At 40.1% G+C, this 24,938-nt stretch overlaps 1 protein-coding gene across 1 annotated transcript in view; it reads left to right on the forward strand.

The window, feature by feature from the left end:
- LOC109416235 (galactosylgalactosylxylosylprotein 3-beta-glucuronosyltransferase P) overlaps positions 1-24,938 on the forward strand; it is a gene marked incomplete in the record, with an annotated part of 233,330 nt that overhangs the window by 173,026 nt on the left and 35,366 nt on the right. The window contains 1 exon segment of the mRNA XM_062859426.1: positions 604-646.

Consider the following 24,938-nt stretch of genomic DNA (forward strand, 5'->3'; position numbering starts at 1 on the left):
TCGTTAGTTTAATAAAGACTGCGTAGCCGAAAAACTATGACACCTACTTTACGAGAGGCAAGCGATCTACCGACGCCCTCATAGGGGTTAAGGAGTTGAGTATTCAAAATGGGTTTATTTGGGATTAAACGTTGGGAGTGACGTGGATAAGACGTTTTTGCCACTCCGTTGGTCTTTTTGCTTCGCAATTGATCGCTCTCTGAAGCGATAAAAAAACACGTAACGTGGACGGGAAGGAATATTAGGGATGGAATGATATATACTTAACGAGTGGACTCACTGTGGAATTTGGATTTTTGAAAGGGAATGGACTGAAATTAAAGTAAAACTTCTGGATTAAATATTATGTAACTATAGGGTATGTAGTTTGATATAATTAAAATGTAAAATGTAGCCACAATTTTGCGTTCTTTCTCCTCTTTCCTATGAAGTTAGTCTTACATAACAGGATGCAAACAATTTTCATAAGTATTCTTATAGCATACATATGTTATGATTATGGGAAAAAATATAATGTTTTTTGATCAATTAAGCTCGTTTACTTAGCTGAGTGTGAGGTATTTCCTTCGCTAACGTGATATTTTTTTTCTTTTACATTTGCAGATGTGAATAAACAGTTTCAATAAGCCAGGCAAGGGTTCAAATGGTAAGTATAATCTTCATTTCTAATTTAACATAACTTAGTTACTCAGTCTATGAATGATGTCGCGACGTGACCTTGCAGTCATAAATGTTATTGTGTTTTTCTCTACAACTCCTTGAACATTACTGTAAAGACATAGCTCCTTATTTCAGATTAAGCAGCTCCTACATTTTAGATTTAGCAGTTCGGTAGTTTTTATTACTGATCGTGATGACAAAATGCTGTACTGCAGTGCACTGGTGTAGTTCTCTCCTTTATTGCATTGTTATGGTCTCCCATGCCTTTGATCTCCTCGCCGTTCCACCTTTTGATCACCGCACGTCCGATCGACAAGAAGCCCCGTCCATATCCCTGCATATTTCGGCTCGCGGCACGAAGCCGTTGCGGGATGCGTTGAGCTTCTAGAACTTAGAACTTAGAACTTCAGGACAGCAGTTCCATTTCTTCACACTCGGCTTCTTCTAGGTGTCGCTTTTCCACGTTCTGCCCGTGCTGCGTTCTTCTCCAAAATCGTTTCGCACTCCTCGTCGAACCCGATGGTGCTCTCGGCTGCGTCGTTAATGGCTACTTTTACTGTTCTCCAGCAGTCCTCTACAGGGGCTACATGAAGCACGCCCTCGTCTGGTAACGCTGCCTTAAGATTCTGCGCGTATTCTGAGGCGACATCCGGTTGCTTCAATCGCTCTAGTAAGTTTTACCGTGGCGGTCGCCGCTACCGTACATTGTTGATTACGAAACGCAGTTTGACCATCACCAGATAGTGATCGGAGTCGATTTTACCTCCACGATAGGTCCTGATGTCGATAATGTCGGTGAAATACCGTACGTCTATAAGAATGTTTGGAATTCGGGATTCCGTCTGCTGTGGGGATCTCCATGTGTAACCTTCCAGCTAACACGAAGTTTTATATGATGTTGAATAGGATGCTAAGGTGGAGGCCATATACACACCAAATTTTTAGTGCTGGAAATCAGCAAAATTTTGCTGATTTTTGGTGTGCTGTACTTTCAGCAATGCATTCAGCAAAATTTGTTATGCTGGACTTACAGCAATTCGTTTTGACAGTTGTTTTGCTGGATTTTCAGCAATCTTCAGCATCTCTCGTCTTGGCTCATATTGCTGAAAAACCAGCAAAACTTTTGAGATCATTTTGGGTTCGGTTTTTGAAATAAACTAGCACAGCACAATCAATTTCTAAATTATAATCATATATTCGTGTAATTCTCGTACAGATTACTATAGTTTATACATTTTAATTGATAATGTAATTTCAGCTGTCTCGGCCATCTCCTCTCCCGGCTCCCAATCCATTGAAGAGACAATTTAGCTGCATCTGGAAGAACAATTTGAAGGAGAATTTACTTGCCTTGTAGAAAAACACATTTTGGGTGATTTAACCTACATTTATGTGCAAATTGTTGAAAACTTTCGCGAAATACTCCATAAAATCCTGATGAACTGTGAATAAATTGCTCGGTATTATTTTTTTTCTTCGGTTTACCGTCAAATTTTAAGTGCTTGACAGATGACTTGCTGGTTGAACCAGTAATAATTGAGACTTGCTGAATATTCAGCAAACCAAATTAACATTGCTGATTTTTCAGTAAAATTTCATTTGCTGGAGGTGTTTCAGCAATTTATTTTGCTGGAAGGCGAAACAAATTTTTGGTGTGTAGGTACATGCTTCCATTTAACCGCGTGTAAAGTGTGCGTATATCGCCTCCACTTTTGCATCCTATTCAACATCATATGTGATCATGTGCTGACTGGGCTGAGCTTATAAGTCACCTATGATGATCTTGACGTCGTGGCTTGGGCAGCGATCGCACTCGCGTTCGGGCTGCGCGTAAAATACGTCTTTGTCATCATCAGTGCTTCCAGAGTGAGGGCTGTGCACGTTTATTATGCTGAAGTTGAAAAATCGGCCCATGATCATCAACCTGCACATTCTTTCGTCGATCGGCCACCAACCAATCAGGCACCTCTGCATGTCGCCCATCACGATAAAAGCTGTTCCCAGCTTACGTATGTTGCTGCAACTCTGCTGGATGGTATGATTACCTCTAAACGTTTCGCACTGCTTCCTGTCCAACACACCTCCTGCAGCACTACGATTCTGAAACCGTGGTGCTACTGATATATACTGATATCGGCGAGTGTGCGAATGCTCCCGATGAAGTTGAGAGATCTGCAGTACCACGTAATGAGCTTCCAACCGCAAATCCCTTTCCGTCTCTGTGGTCATCGCCATTGGGATCGGTTCGCATTCTTCTCTTGTTGATTTTTCAGAGCTTGTCTTTTTACGGCTGGATGTCAGGGCCTGGCACCAACCCACTAGCCCAGGGAACTGTGCTTACCTTCCCGGAAGCTATACAGGTTCTGCATTGGGATTTCCTCCAACTACAGTGAAAAATAGCTAGGCTCTAGCGCCAGTCTTCACCGGGAGTGGTGATTTAAATGAGCGCTCAGGAGATAATATTTCACCTGAGCTTCCATCCACACTCCCAATCCCTCAGAAATAATGCAGTTTATGGACATGTCCTGATTGTAAAGTTAAAGTTTTTTTTATCTGTATTAATGAGATTTTTAGCCCTTGGCTAGTTCATCTCGGGACCCACGTTTTACTTCCCTTCCGAAGGAAGAACTCACATTTTGCGAGTTTGTCGGCAGTGGGATTCGATCCCAGGTCCTCGGTGTGATAGTCAAGTATTCTAACCATCACACCAGGTTCGCTCCGCAAAAGTCAAAGTTATATTTTCAGCACTGCCTATACAAAATACCGGTAGGAAGCCCTTTAAGAATCCCAAGAGAAATGCCTGAATGAATTCTGATCAAGGTTAAAGTGAGTGGCCGCCCAGGATGAAGGCCTTTCACGTTAACTTTATGTACCTTCATGGATGCTCAGAAATTCTGAGTCAGAATACACGAGTGAGTGAGTATTCTTTCTGACGTTGTGGAGTTGTAGGATCAATCATACTCTTTCAACTGCTCTGGCTGTCAAATGTAGATTGTCAACGGTTTAATTAATTGACGCACAACAGTTTCGTAGGATGTCCTATTTTACTATCATTAGAATTACTAGAATGACGTCGTTCACACATCACGCGGAGGCGACAAATCATAAATCATGTCGGAGCTGTACGTTTGCCCTACAGTTCGTACGAATTATAATAGATGAGCCAAAAACACTTGAGTCTCCAACGTTAACCTAAAAAAAGCCGCAAATGACGTACAATCTTAGTGCAAGGCATACTCCATTCATAAATTTAGCCATTGCATTGCATATCTATTAATTAATGGGACAACAAAAATCCATCAACCGTCGTCGCGACGGAGAGCTGCGTTGCGTGACGCAAAATAGTGCTCTTGGAAGTCGCGATTCTGACGTGAGCCATCATCCTCACAGATGAAAATTTCGTGCACCATTGCATTGAATGCACCATCCGTTGCAAGCAACGGAGCACAGAACATCACGTTTTCATTTCAGCTCCGGCGAAGCTCTCTTGCGCTAATAACATACCTCTTAACCCGCATGCACTTTCCGCTCAGTCACGCCACGGCGAAATGCAAGATCACGAACTTGCACACACTTCCGAATTCTTGTGCAGAATTTGCCATGTGACACCTCTGCTGTGGGAAAAGTCGAGCGCATGTGAGTGGGGTGGCTGACCTCTCTACTAACTCTCTACCGTTGGCGTTGATGGTTGCTTGCTCATTGCTGCACTCAGTCGCAAACCTTCTTGAGACGATTCGCGTACAGACTCTGCGAGCTGGTATTTTTCCGTCTTACTGCTCGCCACCAACGCCAACTTGTAGGGTGCACTGGGGCAAAATTTCTAGTAGTCACGTCCAGCGCTCGCAAAATCGCCATACTTTTCGTAAAATACTCGTTTTTTTGTACTAACAATTGTTGCGAATAACACTTTCGCAGGGTTGTTGTTCTGCATCGACATAAAGCCTGTATCCGCAATAATCGAGACACAGAAGTACGACTGTAACTCTGTAATGAATCGGTAAAATTGGCCAAATAATTGACTGAGAACTCTTTGGTGTATGTTTATCATTTGTGTAAAATTTCATAAAAATCGATGCATTACTTTTAAATCTGGATGAAAAACAAACAGACGTGGTTTAAAGGATTTTGTACAATCATGACCAATTTTCATTCGCATAATAGATGGCTCTTTTACGCTACATCTTAAATTTCTGTGATAATAATTATGAAACTTCGTTAGCTATTATGATACTTACAGAGACACTTTCTTGCAAAATTTCATCAACTTTGATCAATTGGTTCGAAAGCTACTGGTGTTGATAGGGGTGAGTGTTAGTGATTTTTTTTTCGTGTTTTTCATGTGCGATGTTTGCCTACCCGAATAAAAAATACAATAGAAAAACCGAATGTTGTATTGTAACAGTACTATTTAGAATCATATTGTTACAATAAACGACACTGTAAAAATAAAAAAAATACAAAAACAATAAGATGTAATGTAGACACCCATACAGTGAATTGTAAATAAGATTTTTACAATATACTATACGGGTTGTTAAGTATCGTAACAATATAAAAAAAAATTCTCCAAATATATTTTTTTACAAAACCATACATTTTATTGTAAATGAATTGTTCGAAATACTGATACGTGAGCTTTAATATACCATACATTGTATGGTACACGTATGGTTTCAAACAATAAAATGTACCGTAAATATATAGTTTTTAATTGTAATCTCACTACTGGTTATAAATTTAATCATGGTTTTGGAATGGTTCTCTTTTGTTATGTTGTACTGTTTTACATTAGATAAACCATATACATAAGTGACCCGATTTTCTCAGCCCCTTTTCGGAAGACATGTTTTCCTCTCTGCAAAAACTTAAACAGTTTTTTAAACTTTTTATCCCTGTATGTTCTGCAGCTTAGTTTTAGGTTGATGATAAACAATAATAAACTAATTAAAATTTGACTGTAAGATAATGAGAGCAAAAAGTTGGTCGCAAAATGGGGCTGACAAAATCGGGTCCTTACTGTAATGTTATATTATCTCGTCATGTTCCTTCGATAATGGCAGTTCTAGCCAAACTAACGTAAACTCGTCTAAGTCTGAGTAGCCTCTGATTACATTAACAGTTGAAGCTTAGGCTCCCATGTCCCACCAGCCAGATAACTGGGTTTTGCAAACTAAGCATTATTTGTGGCAACACTTTGAGCGGCATGATGGAACTATGCCTAGCGCGCTAAGTGTTATTAGACCACTAATGTAGTTGCATGAAGTGGGTGACGAGGTACATAAGTATCATTACAGCGTGCTTAACCGTTATTGCAATATTGAGGCTCCAGTTTGACTGAACTATGAAATATGTACATAACAACTCATGAGAAAACTGTCAAGTTCGATTCAACTATGAGTTAGGTTAAAAAGCGAAAACGAACTTATATCAGAAGTCGTTTCAGTGTCCAGTCCAGTCCTTATGTTAAAAATGTCAAAGATAAATCGCATTTAATTCGGTTGTTGTACAAGGCAATTTCACATGAGAGAAGAGGAGAAAGAATAGTGTTCAACTCATCCACTGATTTACGGTAATCTGGCCTGCGTCTTTCCGGGTTGACCTACATTCGTATTCCTCTCATCGCACTCTACATACCTAGCCCACCATATCTCTTGGATATGCAGTCCTTAGGACACCTGGTTTATCACTTTATTTAAACATTTTATTGACTTTGAATAGATGTTTCAACTTATTCACTTTATTCTCTTTCATTTCCTTTGCAATAAAAAAGTCACGAGCATCAACAAAACAAAGCACGGAAAAAATCATAAACTAAAATAAATAATTCAAAATGCACGGAAAAAGATTGTTTCGGAATTGTGAATGGTTCAAACGTAAGAAAAACAGTATAATATATTGTTACATAAAGATCGGATGTAAATGTATAGTAGCTACTAATGTGCAAAGCTTTTAGCGAACCATTCCATTACAATACACTATATTGTAGCTGGTACACTGTATGGTACAGGAATGGTTTTCACCAAATACCCTATGGTTAGTTTTTATCCGGGTATTCATACCTTTTGATTTTCTTTGCCAATTTTCATGAAATTTTCACATAATGTAGTTGATTAAGTGTATATTACTCCTGCAAAATTTGATGATTATTGGGATAGTACTTTCAATAGTACAATCGAAAGTCGGGATGAACCTGCCTACGGCAGAAAATCCCTAAATAAAAAAGAAAAAAAAAGTACAATCGAAACAATAAAAGGTGCTGACTAATTATAATTTTGTTTGCTGGTATTCAGCAATTTTTGCTGATTTTTTTTGTGCTGATTGCATTCAGCAATACGAGTTTACTGAATATCAGCAATTATTTTTCAACTTGCTGAACCTTTCAGCAATTTTGGCAGCTGATCAGCAACGTTTTGCTGATATTCAGCAAAAATGTTGCTGATAATCAGCAATTTATTTTGCTGATTTTTTTTGTGCTGGAAGCATTTCAAAAAATTTGGTTTGTACTGTCTGAGAGACTAAAATCACGTTCAGTCTCAATACATGTTTCGACTATAAAATTATTGATAGTGCATCGATTTTTTTTTTTTTTTGAAATTTTGCCTATGCAACAAATGTTGATTGAGAGGTTTGTGTTCAAAATTTCAGCCATTTTCTTTGCCAAATTCAAAAGTTAGTTATCGATTTTTATCCAACTGGAGAAACTTTAACAGTGATCGTTCAGCTTCCCAGCAGGCAACATTGCTGCACGTGCACATGGCGCCAAAGATAGCACATGGCTACTATGTTTCAAGGCAACTTGCAGTACTTGCAGTATTGCCCATCGAATAGTGTAATCATCATGATCAAACATTTTCATTCTGGAGAAAAATCAATAACTAATTAATGAGGCGTCCGATTTGAATGTGGTCTTCGGCAAAGTTGTAGCTGATAGAGTAGCCTAGAAGTACCAAGGGTCAACTAACACTCTAGGGCATTTGGGGAAATGCTACGGTTAATTGTATGAAAAACGTCCCTTTCCCATAGTAATTCCCATACAAACTTTGAAGGGCTTGTGCACTCTCAATTTTCAACCAATTCAGCTCAAGTTTTGGGAGAAGGCTTAGAATCCGGTTACGAATCGAATAAGCGGTGTGGAGCAAAAATGATTTTTTGAACCACGCTAGAACATATTCAATAAATTCAATAAAACATTGTCCATCAATTTATTGAAAGATTTTCTGATTCTTCAATAATGCCGCTTCAACTATTTAGATTTTTAGAATATTGATACAATTTATAGAATATAGAATATGATTGAACATTTACCCCATCACACTCTTTTCTTTTCTTGGGAAACTCCGTGAAAATGACTTTCCGTATGAAGACGACATGCACGACAAATGGACGGCAACTACATTGCTTCAGGGTGGAAACGTGGTTAGGTAGTCCTGTTTGCGGTTGTTCGCCTTGGGCACGTTCACGGACCATCGTCAGTGTCGGCGCTCCACCGCACCGCAGCGACGCGTCGTCGTTCCACGGCGCGGCGTACATACACTCACCACAACAGCACAAATAACAGCATTCTCGGGTGGACCCTCTGCCACTTACTTGCCCCCAACAACTTTGGGGCGGACTGGGTTGAAGAATATTTGCTCTGAATGCATAAAGGACACTAAAAGTTGGAATGCTCCTGGAAAGTGACATTCCTCGCAGTGTGGTTCCCGTTCCGTTCGGAATGTGGAAAACTCTCCGGGATAAAATGTGTGTATCTTACGTGACTGTGCTTGCTTCTGACACCGGAACAGGAAAATCTCACTGCCTGAAGAAGTTTTCGCCTTTTCAGTGAGTTCGTGTATGCAGATAATGTAGCACTTGCTGTTGCGGTCGACTAGTTATTGTTACAAACCGACTTAGTTTCAGCCATTGAAGCTTTTTATTCTACATTTTTTAATGCTTATTAACGAAAATTTATGCTAAGCGATAATTGAAAATAATTGATAGCCAACCATCAATATTTCAATCTAACCGTAATCGGTTTTTGTTCTTCCTCACATTATTCAATTCTCGTTCAGCAAATCCCATAAAACATCGAGATAAAAAACTCTTTAAATTACGACTGAACATCCAATTACTCTTTCCATCCCGCTGCGACAATATCGTCCACAATTTCCGCGAAAAATCCCTCAACGACAATCATTTAGTTGCTGGCTACCCCACCGATACTCTTCAGTCTACAGCAGCGCTTATTATGAACTCCATAAAATGCATCTCTCACATCAATGTCGACAGGACACACATCCATCCATATCGCACAACCACGAACCGTTAGTCCCACTACGATGATGATATTGCTGCAGGGGTAATGGGGTGTAAAATGCCGGTTTTCACACTTACATCTTTTTCAATGATGAATGATGGTCTACAGTGTAATTATTTTCAAAATTATAGATTAGCATGGGCATCAACAACCACGTGTCTCCATTTTTTTCTCAATCTACTGGAAACACGTGGTTAATAACAAAATCGTCTGAATCCAATACGAGCAAGCAAGATAAACCGGAAATGATCAATTTGCATTAGAATACTTATAGTTTCTCTAGGAGCGACTGGCAAGCTCCCAGAAAGATTTCTTATGTAAATATGTCTTGACTTCGTTCAATAGTAATTATGATCAGGGAGGGACCCTTGATTCAAGGAATTTTTCTAAATGTTTTCTTATTTTTTGGAACATTTCACCCTCATTAGTGAGTTTTAGTCCATGTTCCCCCGTACCCGCTACATAGTGGAATATTCTATCAATCACAGCGCACAACATCGCTCTGATGCAGTGTGCAGCGAAATCGTCGCGTCGTCGTCGTTTGGGAGCGTGCGAACATGATTTCGGACGGATCCGTTTTGCGCCAACATGAGGCCGCCATACGATACGGTATGAATATGGTGATGATGAATACAACGCGACGACGATGGCGACGCTGACGGTGTGATGATCGCGATAGAGAGCTCAAGATGACAACGTTATGATAAGAACAGTTTTTTGAGATGTACACAGTTTTTTCGCATTTGGTTTACACGTGGAAATCTCTACCATCAATAATGAGGAGTGTACGTGTATGTACGCTTTGAGTATCTCACTGAATGCGTTTAGCGATGACATATAAAGAGCATGACAACTGTAATGAAAAATGGGTTTCGCTTATAAGTTCTATTCTATTCTATTCTATTCTAGTCTATTCTATTCTATTCTATTCTATTCTATTCTATTCTATTCTATTCTATTATATTCTATTCTATTCTATTCTATTCTATTCTATTCTATTCTATTCTATTCTATTCTATTATATTCTATTATATTCTATTCTATTCTATTCTATTCTATTCTATTCTATTCTATTCTATTCTATTCTATTCTATTCTATTCTATTCTATTCTATTCTATTCTATTCTATTCTATTCTATTCTATTCTATTCTATTCTATTCTATTCTATTCTATTCTATTCTATTCTATTCTATTCTATTCTATTCTATTCTATTCTATTCTATTCTATTCTATTCTATTCTATTCTATTCTATTCTATTCTATTCTATTCTATTCTATTCTATTCTATTCTATTCTATTCTATTCTATTCTATTCTATTCTATTCTATTCTATTCTATTCTATTCTATTCTATTCTATTCTATTCTATTCTATTCTATTCTATTCTATTCTATTCTATTCTATTCTATTCTATTCTATTCTATTCTATTCTATTCTATTCTATTCTATTCTATTCTATTCTATTCTATTCTATTCTATTCTATTCTATTCTATTCTATTCTATTCTATTCTATTCTATTCTATTCTATTCTATTCTATTCTATTCTATTCTATTCTATTCTATTCTATTCTATTCTATTCTATTCTATTCTATTCTATTCTATTCTATTCTATTCTATTCTATTCTATTCTATTCTATTCTATTCTATTCTATTCTATTCTATTCTATTCTATTTTATTCTATTCTATTCTATTCTATTCTATTCTATTCTATTCTATTCTATTCTATTCTATTCTATTCTATTCTATTCTATTCTATTCTATTCTATTCTATTCTATTCTATTCTGGTCTATTCTAGTCTATTCTAGTCTATTCTAGTCTATTCTATTCTAGTCTATTTTGGTCTATTCTAGTCTATTCTAGTCTATTCTAGTCTATTCTAGTCTATTCTAGTCTATTCTAGTCTATTCTAGTCTATTCTAGTCTATTCTAGTCTATTCTAGTCTATTCTAGTCTATTCTAGTCTATTCTAGTCTATTCTAGTCTATTCTAGTCTATTCTAGTCTATTCTAGTCTATTCTAGTCTATTCTAGTCTATTCTAGTCTATTCTAGTCTATTCTAGTCTATTCTAGTCTATTCTAGTCTATTCTAGTCTATTCTAGTCTATTCTAGTCTATTCTAGTCTATTCTAGTCTATTCTAGTCTATTCTAGTCTATTCTAGTCTATTCTAGTCTATTCTAGTCTATTCTAGTCTATTCTAGTCTATTCTAGTCTATTCTAGTCTATTCTAGTCTATTCTAGTCTATTCTAGTCTATTCTAGTCTATTCTAGTCTATTCTAGTCTATTCTAGTCTATTCTAGTCTATTCTAGTCTATTCTAGTCTATTCTAGTCTATTCTAGTCTATTCTAGTCTATTCTAGTCTATTCTAGTCTATTCTAGTCTATTCTAGTCTATTCTTGTCTATTCTAGTCTATTCTAGTCTATTCTAGTCTATTCTAGTCTATTCTAGTCTATTCTAGTCTATTCTAGTCTATTCTAGTCTATTCTAGTCTATTCTAGTCTATTCTAGTCTATTCTAGTCTATTCTAGTCTTTTTTTTCTTCTAAACCATAGGGGGATAATCTGCTCAACAGACACCCTAACAGAAGGTTAGGGTAGTGTAGGTCTGAGGCCGTCTTCTACAACAAAAGTAAAAGCCAGGACTACTCTCTCCTCGTACCCACTAAACCATTCCTATGGTCGCCAAACCCTACGTCTCTCCGGAACCACCAAGAAGGTATTGCTTCAGAGAGGGGCTAGTGCACATCGCACCCACAAGGTTAGCTGCGTAGCCTGCAGCAACGAACATCGATGACTCGCTTTGGAGAGTCCATCACGGTAGCATGCTGGCGCTTAGCCAGTTTCCCGAGTGGTCCTCGCCACTCCCTTTGTCCTCGGAAGGCGGGCAGTGTCAACCCCGCCCGCGCCCTACTGCTGAGCGGACATCAAGAACTGATGCCCACGTGTAACCCGATCTGACCTGCCCGTAAGGAAGGGTATCACTACCCTTCAGGCCCTATCAGATGCATCCGTAGGTTGCAGACAGCAGGGTCTCACCTACCCCGACCCTTGCCGGGGACCCCTTTCCAACCGCGGGCTCAGATCCAACCCAGTAGACTGACGCCACGACAGCACTGCTACCGGGAATTCCTCTCCGCGGCCACATAATCGCTGTAAGGGTCGATCTCGACCGCAGGGCACCGGTATGACCTACGAAGCCGACTCCGAACCCCTGGACCACCTCTTGTACTGCATCTGGACTAACCACTCTCCGAGTCCACGCGCCACCTCCTCTGTAGCTCCCAGACGATATGGGTGATAGCCGTTGAAACGGCGTTCCAGCCAAACTCATCCCTACACATCCTCTGGACCAAGTTGTCCGGGTTTGTGTCCTCCCCGCATGTGGCAAGCATGCGGTCACGCATTGTGCGAAAACGCGGGCACACGAACAAAACGTGTTCCGCCGTTTCCTCTAAACCATTGCACACTGGGCATTCTGGACATTCTAGTCTATTCTTGTCTATTCTAGTCTATTCTAGTCTATTCTAGTCTGTTCTAGTATATTCTAGTCTCTAATCTATTCTAGTATATTATAGTCTATTCTAGACTATTCTCATATATTCCAGTCTGTTTTACTCTATTCTAGTCTATTCAAGTGTATTCTAGTCCATGGTTTCCCAAACTGTGAGTCGCGATCCCCAGGGGGGTCGCCGGCCTTCATCCAGGGGGTCGCGAGGGTAAAATATTTTACTGTAACAGACAACAAATGAGAGAATTTCTATGGGGGGTCGCGAAAACTACGTCTGCTGACAAAAGGGGGTCGCGCGACCTGAAAGTTTGGGAACCTATGTTCTAGTCTATTATTGTCTTTTCTAGCCTTCCCCTAACACGGACATCCATCGGCAAGCTTTGTAAGCAACCAGGTCTGCGAACAAAACGGTAACCAGCCAGAAAAAATACGATTACTGGATTGACTGATGAACCAAGAACAATTACGAAATCTTGTCATCCTGGAATTGAACTTCGTTATCGTTGTTCAGTGTTGCATGTTTATTATTTGAGTTATGTGTTTAGTGCATTTGTAATGTTCCATTATGTGTTTCGTACCTAAGTGTTCAAACGTGGGGCCTGATACGAAAAATAAAATGAGAAATTGTAGGGTTCTAATGTATATGCCCAACGAGCGGCGTTGTGCATTTATAATGTTCCCATGTTTATTTTATTACATTTGCGCCCAACATGGGGCGACTGTATGTAACAGAATATACATCAAAACTCTACAAATGCTCATTTTATTTTTCGTATCGGGCCCCACATTTGAACACTTAGGTACCGTAAACCGGGGTCAAATTGATCACTTTAAAACACCTTTTGCTGATAACATGAGTACGAATCCAAATATTGTCAAAAGAATTCATGAAAAATCAGTACTGGGTGGACCTCTACAAAGCTGCGTGACACAATTTTGGTTCAACAAATTTTAACATAAAGTTAAATAGCTTCAAACCCTAAAAAATGGAAAATACCATTTTAGGGTGAAATTGATCAGCATACAATTACACATCAGTTTACATTCTAAATCGCCTTATCCACTTAATTATGACCTTCTGAACACGAATAACGTGTTAAATTTCTTACAACTTGTGAATTTGGCTGTTAAAAAGGTAATTTAACTTTCGAAATTGACTCTTAAACGCCTGAAGGTAGGCAATTTCCTATGAAATAAGCGAGTTCAGCCACATTTAATTACTTTTTAAACAAAATACAACAGTTTGATAACTGATTCTTTTCTAGAATAGGTACATAACATCACAATAAAGGTTCCATAAAAATGTTAACACAGAAAGTTTACAGGTAATACTAATGGCAACTGATTGTTTAGTACCAAAGGCTTCATCTAAGTAATAAACACTTTGAAAAACCTTTAAAAAAGTAATGTAAGATTAACTTTTTCTAAAAAACTGAAAAGTGCACACTCATCTCTAGACACCGATGTACTGAATGACGTAAGAACTTTATGATCATAACGACGTATAGAAGTTGCTGGAATGAAATTACAATGTAGTCCCTGATTGATCAATTTCACCCCGCTGATCAATTTGACCCCGGTTTACGGTACGAAACACATAATGGAACATTATAAATGCCTAAAACACATAACTCCAATGATAAACATGCAACATTTTGCATTAATTGTCCAATTCCAGGCTTTCTTTTATTATTACCTCCAGAATTTGTTTTGGGATTCCTTCAGGAATTTCTGCTGAGATTTCACCAGATGTTCTTCCTGCTGGTATTCCCGCAGTATTTTTTCAGCAATTCCTACAGAAGCTCCTCAAAGTATGCACCCAGGAATTTCTCCGGGGATTTCTCTAATATAATAATAACACTCCTACAATTACTCCTTGAATTTATCAAAGAATTTATGTCGGTATTCTTCAGGATTATTTCGAAGGATTCCTTCAAAAGTTCTTGCTGCAATTCTTCCAGCAATTGGGTTTTTAAATTAAGAATAATATATTGATTTTTTGATTTTATTCAAAAGAGCACCTTTTTTTAAGCCAGTATGATTTTTTTTCAGATTTTTAAAACTTTATTTTGATACCTAAATTCAATTACAAAAAGATTTTTTGAAATCACCTTTTGACAGCTGGGCAACTGCTTGACAGCTCCGCCCAGTACGAAATGCGACGAGGGGTGATTCGACAAATCGCTCCCATACAAACTTTAAATCGATTTTTAAATAGGTTCCCGGGCACCAAAGTTCATGAAAATTTGGATTTCGGCTCAGTTTGGCATGTAGATTGTGAATATGGAATTATCTCAACACCACTAAAGAAGCCAATTTCTGTTTGAATTCTTCCAGTTATTTCTACTGATGTTCTTCCAAGAACTCATTCTGTTCTATTTTTCCGGGGAATTCAGTATGAATCCTTTCAAATCTCTAAGATTTTTCCAGTCATTGCTCTTATGATAAATCCAAAATTTTTGTTATGATTGCGCCAGGTACTCATGCTCAGTGTTGGTTCTCAAATCTCAAGGTTGAGTTGTTTCATGCGCGATTCTCGCCAAACTCACCGTCGAAAAAGTCATGCATGAGTTGACTCGTGATTTCACTCGTTTAATTATTTCTTGGTGTTCTTATTATTTACATCGATGTTTTTAGGATTACATGATAGAACAAAAGTAAACCTAGCGTACAATAACATTGAATGCCGTTCAAATTGATTTGGATTCATTTTAGAAGTGAACGAGATTTTGGAGCTTGACTCGTGAGAGCGAGACTTTGCATGAAAATCTCGCGCGTGAGCAAATGATTCAGAATCGCGCGAGAGTTTGCTCACGCAGGAGCGGTTCATGAGTGTTCTTTGAGTGTGATTTTACCAACACTGAGATTCGTCCAGAAATTATTGCTTATATCCCTGCAGGATTTTTTCAGGAGTTTCTTCTTTCTAAAGAACTCTTCAAGGGATATATTCAGAAATTTCTGTAGGGATCACTCCAAGAACCACTTAATGAATTTATCTTGAAATTGAGTGCAGATGTAGAGCGGATATAGAGTTTTTCCTAGGGACTCTTTTAAGAAGTTCTCTTTATTTTTTCCCAGGTTACCGGTGCTTGATCCAAAGATTTCTCTAAGGCTCCCTCTTTTGATTTCACTATCTCAGGCAACCCTTCTTCGCTGATGTTATGTTTGACTGTCTCAGAACCACTTTAGGGGCTGTCCATAAACTACGTAGACTCTGAGTGGGGACGGGGGGGTCTGGCCAAAGTCTACGGTCCTTACAAATTCAGTCTACGTAGTTTATGGACTGCGCCTTATTGTGAGTAAACTATTGATTTAAAAAAAATCCCGATTTTGCCAGCCCAAAACCCAAGCAACCAAAAGTTCGGATAAAATAGCATGTTTGGGCTTAATCAGCTATTCGAAGGAAGATGAATAGCATTCTATTCAGCTCACTTTTTAAGTAATTAACCGAACTTAAGTTCACTAGAAGTACACTTGTGTCGCTGAAAGGAACGCTATTCAGCTTAAAAATAAGCTTCGAAAAAATGAAAAAAAAAATGTGTGCTCAAAAGTTCAAAGTAATTTTTTTCTGGACCTCCTTTCTATTTTAATGTGGTTTTGAAGAGAAGTCAAAAGCTTGTACATGTACTTCCAAGTTCATAAACAATACATGAGTAACTTTTTGGAGAATCAAGTTCAACGAAACCGGAATTGAACCAAACTTGAACTTCTGAGTTCGTTCTTCAAGTGGAATTCGAACTTTTGGTTGCTTGGGAATGCTATCATGGGTTGACGAAATCTGGCCCGCCCTGTAATTCTGTATCATCTACGGGTGATGCAGGTATTTTCGACTCAAATATTTGAATATTTGATTCGTCATCTCCCGCGAAAGTCTCAAATCCCAACACCCTTCAAATTTCAAATATTCATAAGTGCAGCAGAATAATTAGTTGCGCACATGAACGTTGCTCCAGCCAGCAGCGGCGACCTTCACTCATTAACATCGAGCTCCAGCGCTATGCGTCAGATTGGCATAACATTTGCTCTCTCCAAATGAGTAGGTAACCTAGCATTGTTTTTGTTGGCTTGGTTAACCCATGCTGCATCCGCAGTAATAAACATCGCACACATCAAGTGGCGTACGTACAACATCGACATGGAGCTAATTGTTCTGATTCTCATAATCACCCTACCAGCCTCCCGGCGCAAAGTGCAAAGGCTTGGCTGGCTGTAGTTTCGCGGTCTCGTTATGTTCGTTCGCATTCGAGCGACGACGCCGACGACCTACACCTAGTTAACATGACGGCTCGAGCTTGCCGTTGACAACTGGGACTGCGACAACGACGACTTCCCGACCGACCCAGAACGGAACAACGTCCGCCCACACACACGTCGCACTCCCGAACCTCTGCGTCGCGTCGCCGCAACGAATCGGGCCGCATATCATTACGCATGCAGATTGATGTAGTTCATTTCTCCAACAATCCGACCCGGCCCGACGACGACCAAAGTATATAAATATGTACCAAGGTAAGAGATTCCCGCAAATGTCAAAAATGAGACTCACCAACACATCTGCGTTAGTTATGAAAAGTTGGTGTTTTTACACTAAAATGTCATTATTTCAGTTAAGTTTGTGAAGTGTTGTTAGTTTGGATGTTTCTAAATGCTGAAAAAATATGTTTAGAACCAATTTAAAAAAAAATGTTACCGATTTTCAAATGGCAATATTTTCTGTTTTATTGCATGGAGGTCACATTTAATCCAGTTAGATGTAATTAAATAATAGCTTCTAAGATGGGAGTGCTTAATTTCTTAAGAAAGTTTGCTAAATAGTGATGTGCCCATACAAATCAGCGCAAATTTCATAACTATTTTTTGCTTTTTTCCTTTTCTCACTAATACGTGAATATTAGCGGGAATCTCTTACCTTGGTATGTAGATACTTTGGACGACGACGGCGTATGTTTGTTCAGTTTGGAGTACGACCCGAATGGAGTCGTAAAAGGCAAATGTGATAATTCGGATGCGAGCGACGCCATATGGTCTTGTATAATAGATTGGCTGAATTGAGTATGTGCGATTGTCGTCGGCGCAAATCAACCCTTGGTCAGATGGTCAGACCCCCTCCATCAACAAGAACTAACCGATGGTGATTAACCGGGTTTGCCTAGATTCAGGCCGCATCATTATCCGGATTGGTTGGGTTTAGTTTGGAGGCGAGAGCCCAGCTGAAAAATGAGCGCTTAATTAGCATAAATCATTGATTAAGAAATTTTCGACGAATTGATGAACAACGCTCTGTAGGTGCTAGCAGTGATAACGTATTGTTTACTCTATGAAAAGTATCGCGATGATCCCCGTGATAGGATTTGAGCATTACAGCGGACAAGCTCATTTGGGAAATAATCTGCGATAAAATGGCGCAATTAATTTTGAAGTTTTTAATTAAAATCAGCTGTATCATATTCAATTGGTGGAAACCCCAGGGGGACAGAGCTTGTGATAACAATTTATAATTCCGCATTGCGTTATGCGTGTATTGAACGGTTTGTAGATTTTTCAGTTGAATTCGTGGCTTACAGCAACAGTATTCTACTTGATGTAACGTCCAAACAGGGACAAAGCTTGCTTCTCAGCTCTATTGAGCACTTCTACATGATATACTTACCTTACCGGTCAGCCTAAAACCAGGGTGGCCTCTACTGTACATAGTAGCCGCCTCCATTCCACTCAGTCCATGGCTGTTTGCCTCCAGTTCCGCACTCTGCGTAGGGTCCGCAGATCGTCCTCCACTTGGTCGACCCACCTAGCTCGCTGCGCTCCACGTTTTCTTGTACCGAAAGGATGACTCTCGAGAACCATTTTAGTCGGGTTGCTATCCGACATCCTGATGACGTGACCCGCCCACCGTAGCCTCCCGATTTTCGCGGTATGGACGATGGTTGGTTCTCCCAGCAGCTGATGCAGCTCGTGGTTCATTCGCCTTCTCCAAATCCCGTCTTCCATCTGCACTCCGCCGTAGATGGTACGCAACACCTTCCGTTCGAAAACTCCAAGGGCGCGTTGGTCCTCTGCACGTAGGGTCCATGTTTCGTGCCCATAGAGGACGACCGGTCTAATCAACGTTTTGTAGATGGTTAACTTTGTGTTACGGCGAACTTTATTCGTTCGTAGAGTTCTGCGGAGTCCAAAGTAAGCACGATTTCCTGCCACAATGCGCCTCTGAATTTCTCTGCTAGTGTCGTTGTCGTCGGTCACCAGTGAGCCCAAGTACACGAATTCTTCAACCGCCTCGATTTCATCACCGTCGATATAAATTCGGGGTGGCAGATGCGGTGATTCCTCCCTGGAGCCCTTTGCCATCATGTACTTTGTCTTCGACACATTAATGACTAATCCGATTCGCCTGGCTTCACTCTTTAGTCGGATGTACAGTGTATCAAACAATTGTCCATACAGCAATTTTTTTGTCAAAATAATTTTTCATTCAAATGTTATTAACTTTTTTATGCGTCAATCAAAAACGCTAAAAATTTGACCAATCATGAATCATATATTCAAGCTCCATTGGTAAAATTTTGAGCGAGATCGAATAAGTTTTCTGAAAGTTATAGAACTTTTAGTGAAACTTATTATATTTTTGAACACATTTTTAAAACATTATATCTCAGTATGTACTCGATAAAATTTTTTCAATTTTTTTTGTGTTACATCTCATACCTAAGGCTTTCGTATGCAGCTTTGTTTAGGGTTTTATATTCACTACAAAAAATATGAAAAATGTGCTTATGTAGCTGACGATGTTTTAAAATTTACCATATTTTGCACATATAATCTGCCAAACGTTTTCCACCAATAAAAGTGCATTAACTGAACGAAAAATCCATAGGACCTACTCTTCATATGTAGCTTAGTAGGTCCTGTATAAAAATATTACATTAAGAGAGTTTAAAAAAGTTGAAAACACTTGGCACTTTTATTGATCAAAATATGATAAATTTCCAAATGACACTCTGAACATATACAGATTTTTCATATTTTTTGTAGTGAATATAAAACCTCAAACAAAGCTGCATATGAAAGCCTTAGGTATAAGCTGTAACACAAAAAAATATTGAAAAAGTTTCATCCAATACATATTAAGATATAATGTTTTAAAAATGTGTTCAAAAATCTTATAAGTTTTACTAAAAGTTCTATAACTTTCAGAAAACTTATCCGATCTCGCTCAAAATTTTACCAATGGAGCCTTAATATATGGGTTATACATGGTCAAAATTTCAGCGTTTTTGATTGACGAATAAAAAAGTTATAAACATTTAAATGGAAAATTATTTTGACCAAAAAATTGCTGTACGGACAATTGTTTGATACACTGTACGTTTCCGCCATCGTCTCAAATTTACGAGCAATAATATCAATATCATCGGCGAAACCAAGCAGCTGAACGGACTTCGTGAAAATCGTCCCACTCGTGTTTATCCCCGCTCTTCTTATTACACCCTCCAAAGCAATGTTGAACAGCAAACACGAAAGACCATCACGTTGCCGTAACCCTCTGCGAGATTCGAAGGGACTCGAGAGTGTCCCTGATACTCGAACTACGCACATCACTCGATCCATCGTCGCCTTGATCAACCGTATCAGTTTATCCGGGAATCCGTATTCGTGCATAATCTGCCATAGCTGTTCTCGATCGATTGTATCATACGCCGATTTGAAATTGATGAACAAGTGATGAGTGGGCACGTTGTATTCAAGGCATTTCTGCAACACCTGGCAGATGGCGAACATCTGGTCCGTTGTAGCGCGTTCACCCATAAATCCAGCCTGATATTGCCCCACGAACTCTCTTGCAATCGGTGATAGTCGGCGGCATAACATTTGAGAGAGTATCTTGTAGGCAGCGCTCAGTAGTGTGATCGCGCGGTAGTTCCCGCAATCCAACTTGTCGCCCTTTTTGTAGATGGGACACACGATACCTTCCATCCATTCCTCCGGTAATACTTCCTCCTCCCAAATCTTGGTAATGACCCAGTGTAGTGCTCTCACCAGTGCTTCTCCGCCGTATTTTAGAAGCTCGCTTGGTAGTTGATCTGCTCCAGCGGCTTTGTTGTTTATCAACCGGCCAACCTCCTCCTCAATCTCTTGAAGGTCAGGGGCCGGAAGTCTTTCGTCCTGTGCACATACTCCTAGATCTGTTACCACGCCACCTTCGGTACTTGCAACGTCGTCATTGAGGTGCTCATCGTAATGCTGCCGCCACCTCTTGACCACCTCACGCTCGCTCGTGAGAATATTACCGTGATTATCTCGGCACATGTCGGCTTGTGGCACAAAGCCTCTGCGCGAGCGGTTCAGCTTCTCGTAGAACTTTCGTGTGTCCTTAGCGCGGTACAGCTCTTCCATCGCTTCGCGATCTCGTTCTTCCTGCTGGCGCTTCTTCATCCGGAAGACTGAGTTCTGCCTGTTCCGCGCCTGTTTGTAACGTGCCTCATTCGCTCTCGTACGGTGTTGCAGCATTCTCGCCCATGCTGCATTCTTCTCGTTTTCTAACTGTTCACATTCGCCGTCGTACCAGTCGTTTCTGTGATTCGGAGTCGCGAAGCCTAGTGCTGTAGCCGAGGTACTACCTATGGCGGATCGGATGTCCCTCCAGCCATCTTCAAGTGTAGCTGCGCCAAGCTGCTCTTCCGTTGGTAGGGCCACTGCTAACTGCTGCGCGTAGTCTTGAGCCACTTCTACGTTACGAAGTTGCTCGATGTTGAGCCGCGGCGTTCGACGCGTGGTGATAACTGTCGAAAGTTTTGAGCGCATGCATACAGCGACTAAGTAGTGATCCGAATCTATATTCGCACTGCGGTATGTGCGGACGTTGGTTATATCTGAGAAGAATTTACCGTCGATTAGAACGTGGTCGATTTGGCTTTCTGTTTGATGGTCGGGTGATCTCCAGGTGGCTTTGTGGATATCTTTGCGGGGGAAGAAGGTGCTTCGGACTACTTACCATGGGAGGCTGCAAAGTTTACGCATCGCTGGCCGTTATCATTCGATACGGCGTGCAGGCTGTTCCGCCCGATTACCGGTCTGTACATTTCCTCCCTTCCTACCTGCGCGTTCATGTCGCCGACAACGATTTTCACGTCACGCGGCGAGCAACCATCGTATGTTTGCTCTAACTGCGCGTAGAACGCTTCTTTCTCGTCATCGGGTCTCCCTTCGTGTGGGCAGTGGACGCTGATGATGATGTAGTTGAAGAAACGGCCCTTAACTCTCAACATGCACATCCTTGCGTTGATCGGCTGCCACCCGATTACACGTTGACGCATCATGCCCAACACTATAAATCCTGTTCCAAGTTCGTTGGTGGTGCCACAGCTTTGGTAGAAGGTAGCCGCTCGATGCCCGCTTTTTCACACTTTCTGTCCAGTCCAACGAAGTTCCTGCAACGCCACGATGTCGAATTTGCGGAGATGTAGTTCGTCGTAGATTATCCTGTCACATCCTGCGAAACCTAGTGACTTGCAATTCCATGTTCCAAGTTTCCAATCGTAGTCCTTATTTCGTCGCTTGGGTCTTTGCCGATTGTATCCAGTCGTATTTTCTCCTATGTTATTCGCAATGGGGATTTTTACGGGTGGCTTATTGGGCCTACGCCAAAACTCCTGTCTCGCCGGAGGGCCATCGTGCCAGTTCTGTTTAACGTCCCAACCAACACTGGGACGACCACGCTGATGGGGCTACCACCTTGGATCTAGCTGGGCGTGGTGCAACGTTTCTTACTCAGCCGCTGGATGCCAGAACAGACGCTGTTTGAGCCGCACCTCCTTGGTGAACAAACGCTCGAATCGTACCTCCTCAATCTAGCTGAAGTCAGAAGGACAACAGTGCCCAGGCTACACTACCAGCTAAGCACACAACTCTTAGCTGGCGGTCTTTGTCATCGCTTGACCCGTGGAAGCATGAGGTAGGATCTTGTGAGGAACAGAGCTATGTTGGACGCTCTCCTTATCGACTCACCGTTTTGCAGCCCAATACATGATATGTCCTGTCAATTGACAGATCTAAATAGAAAGAGACAATCATAACGCTATCTATTGTAAAAGGTTTCGTTGGTTTCGGCACGACGATATTTTATACCCACGGGAGTCAAGAAAATTTTCGTTACGAAAAGTTCTTGGACCAACCTGGAATCGAATCCGTCACTCTTAGTATGATCATGATACAATTTTCCCAAACGTGCCTCTCGATCCGCCCTACTGATGGTCATGCTGAACACCCGTGTGCTTACCGCGTCGGCTAAATAGACCCAGGACCCTAGTGTAATCAATGCCATGCACAGATCGAAAAAAGAGTGTAAAATTCTGTGACATATGATGCACATGATTGGAGCGTGCGATATCACAGAAGTTTACATGACATATCATGTAAAAATCATAAAATATCAAGTAAACTTCCATTATATGTCATGTAATTCAGCATGACTCTGTGTGTTTACATGACATATAACACAAATTTACATGATATATCATGTAAACCATCATAACACTAAGTTTACATGACTAAACTGAAGATAACATGACGTGTAAATCTCATTATTTTTATCTGTGTGTTGTCGAGAAAAGGAAATTCGACTGATTATAAATGTGCAATGTACTATCAGGGCCCATATATCCGAAGCGGTAAACGCGAGTATTCAGCAATACCATGCTGAGGATAACGGGTTCGACTCCCGGTCGGTTTAGAAGCTTTTTGTAATGAAAATTTCTTTGACTTCCTTGAGCACAAAATATTTTCGGGCCTGCCACATGATATACGAACGTAGAATGGTCATTTGCAGAGAAAGCACTCCGTTAATATCTGTGTAAGTGCTCAAAAAAGCTAAGAAACAGGCTTTGTCCCAGTTGGGACGTTACGCCATAAAGAATGAGAAAACATCCATAAATCCATACAACATACAAAAGCCGAAAATCTTATGCTGGCTCATGTACCCCGTCGTAGCGTCCAATCGACGGAAGTGAACTGTGAATGTAGATCATCTTGCCCAGCCAAAGGCGAGGCGATGAAGTGAGATTGAGATTCGGCAAACTAATTCATTTTCTTCGCACTCGCTTCGTTTTGCTGATGGAATAACCGGATAACCAGTGCTTGCTGGTGGCTGGGCTGAATTGATATTATTGTTGTGTGGGCTACGTCCAATTGAATTATAATTTTGGATAAACTTGCTTGACTTTTACGCTTTACGCCCAGTGAGATTAGCATCGTTCTGACTAAAAGGTTGTTTCCTCGGTTAAAGAGGAAAAATGTTAGGAGATTTTTTTCTTGTTCAGATTACGTGGATACCTACTTGGTATATATTGGCTACCTACTATGCATTGATCATTAAATCATTTCAAATTTTATTCCCTTATTTTGATGATTCATCAATCTATTTCATAAGACATTACCCAGTTGGGTCTACTGTAAGATTATGCCCCCGTTAACGCTCAAGGTGTGTTATAAATTATATTATTTTCAACCGTTTAGTACAAATAAAACAAATAATATTTCACGAAAATAAAATGGAAGTCTGGTGTGGTTCCAACAAAATTCTTCAATTTAGATCCTCATCATCTGATAGTTTACACTGATCTATTCCAGTACAACTTTAATACTAACACTACATTCAAATCCCGGGAAGAATTTCACGAGGAATCTTGAAAAAGCACCGGGAGAATCCCTGAAGGAATCGCGGAAAAAATACCAAAGAGAAACATTCGCAGGAATCCCGAGAGAAAACTCCTAAAAAATTCTAGGTAAAATCCCTAAAGGAAATCCGTGAAGGATCGATAAAGAAATTCCATAAAACATCGCTTAATAAATATCGGAATACGAGAAACCCCTCAAAAAGCCAGAGTAATGAAGTGAATAAGTGAAAAAGGCATGGTAGAAATCCCAAACGGAATCTCGGGAAGAATTCTTGATAGAATTCGATGAACGAATTGAATGAATGTCAGTATGATTCTATGAAAGAACACATTGTACCAATTTACTGGTAAGTCGAAACGTACTGGGAAAAACTAGGAAATTAGAAGACACAGAATGTTGATTAATTGGCAAATTGAGAGATAAAATTGTGAAAAAATCATGGTGGGATTCGAACCCACGACTTCGTATTCGCTAGACCGGCGCTTTAACCAGCGAAGCCACAGGTAACAATTCTGCGGAATAGAAAGCCAAAGTGACTTCGAGCCCACACCATAAACACTCCTATTTTCACAATGCCATCTCTCATCGACTTAGATGCCAATCTCTCAACACGCTCGTGGTCTTGTCTTGTATAATTAAACAAGCGAGAGCGAATTGTTTTCATAATATCAAAACGTACTCCCGCACTCCGCATACCTAGTAACCGAACTGTATGTGCTGGGGTCTCCAGTTAGCCTAGTAGTTAAGGCTATGGATCGCCAATCCGGAGACGGTGGGTTCGATTCTCGTTTCCATTCGG

This window comes from Aedes albopictus, chromosome 3 (assembly GCF_035046485.1).
Source record: "Aedes albopictus strain Foshan chromosome 3, AalbF5, whole genome shotgun sequence".
NCBI classification, from domain to species: domain Eukaryota; kingdom Metazoa; phylum Arthropoda; class Insecta; order Diptera; family Culicidae; genus Aedes; species Aedes albopictus.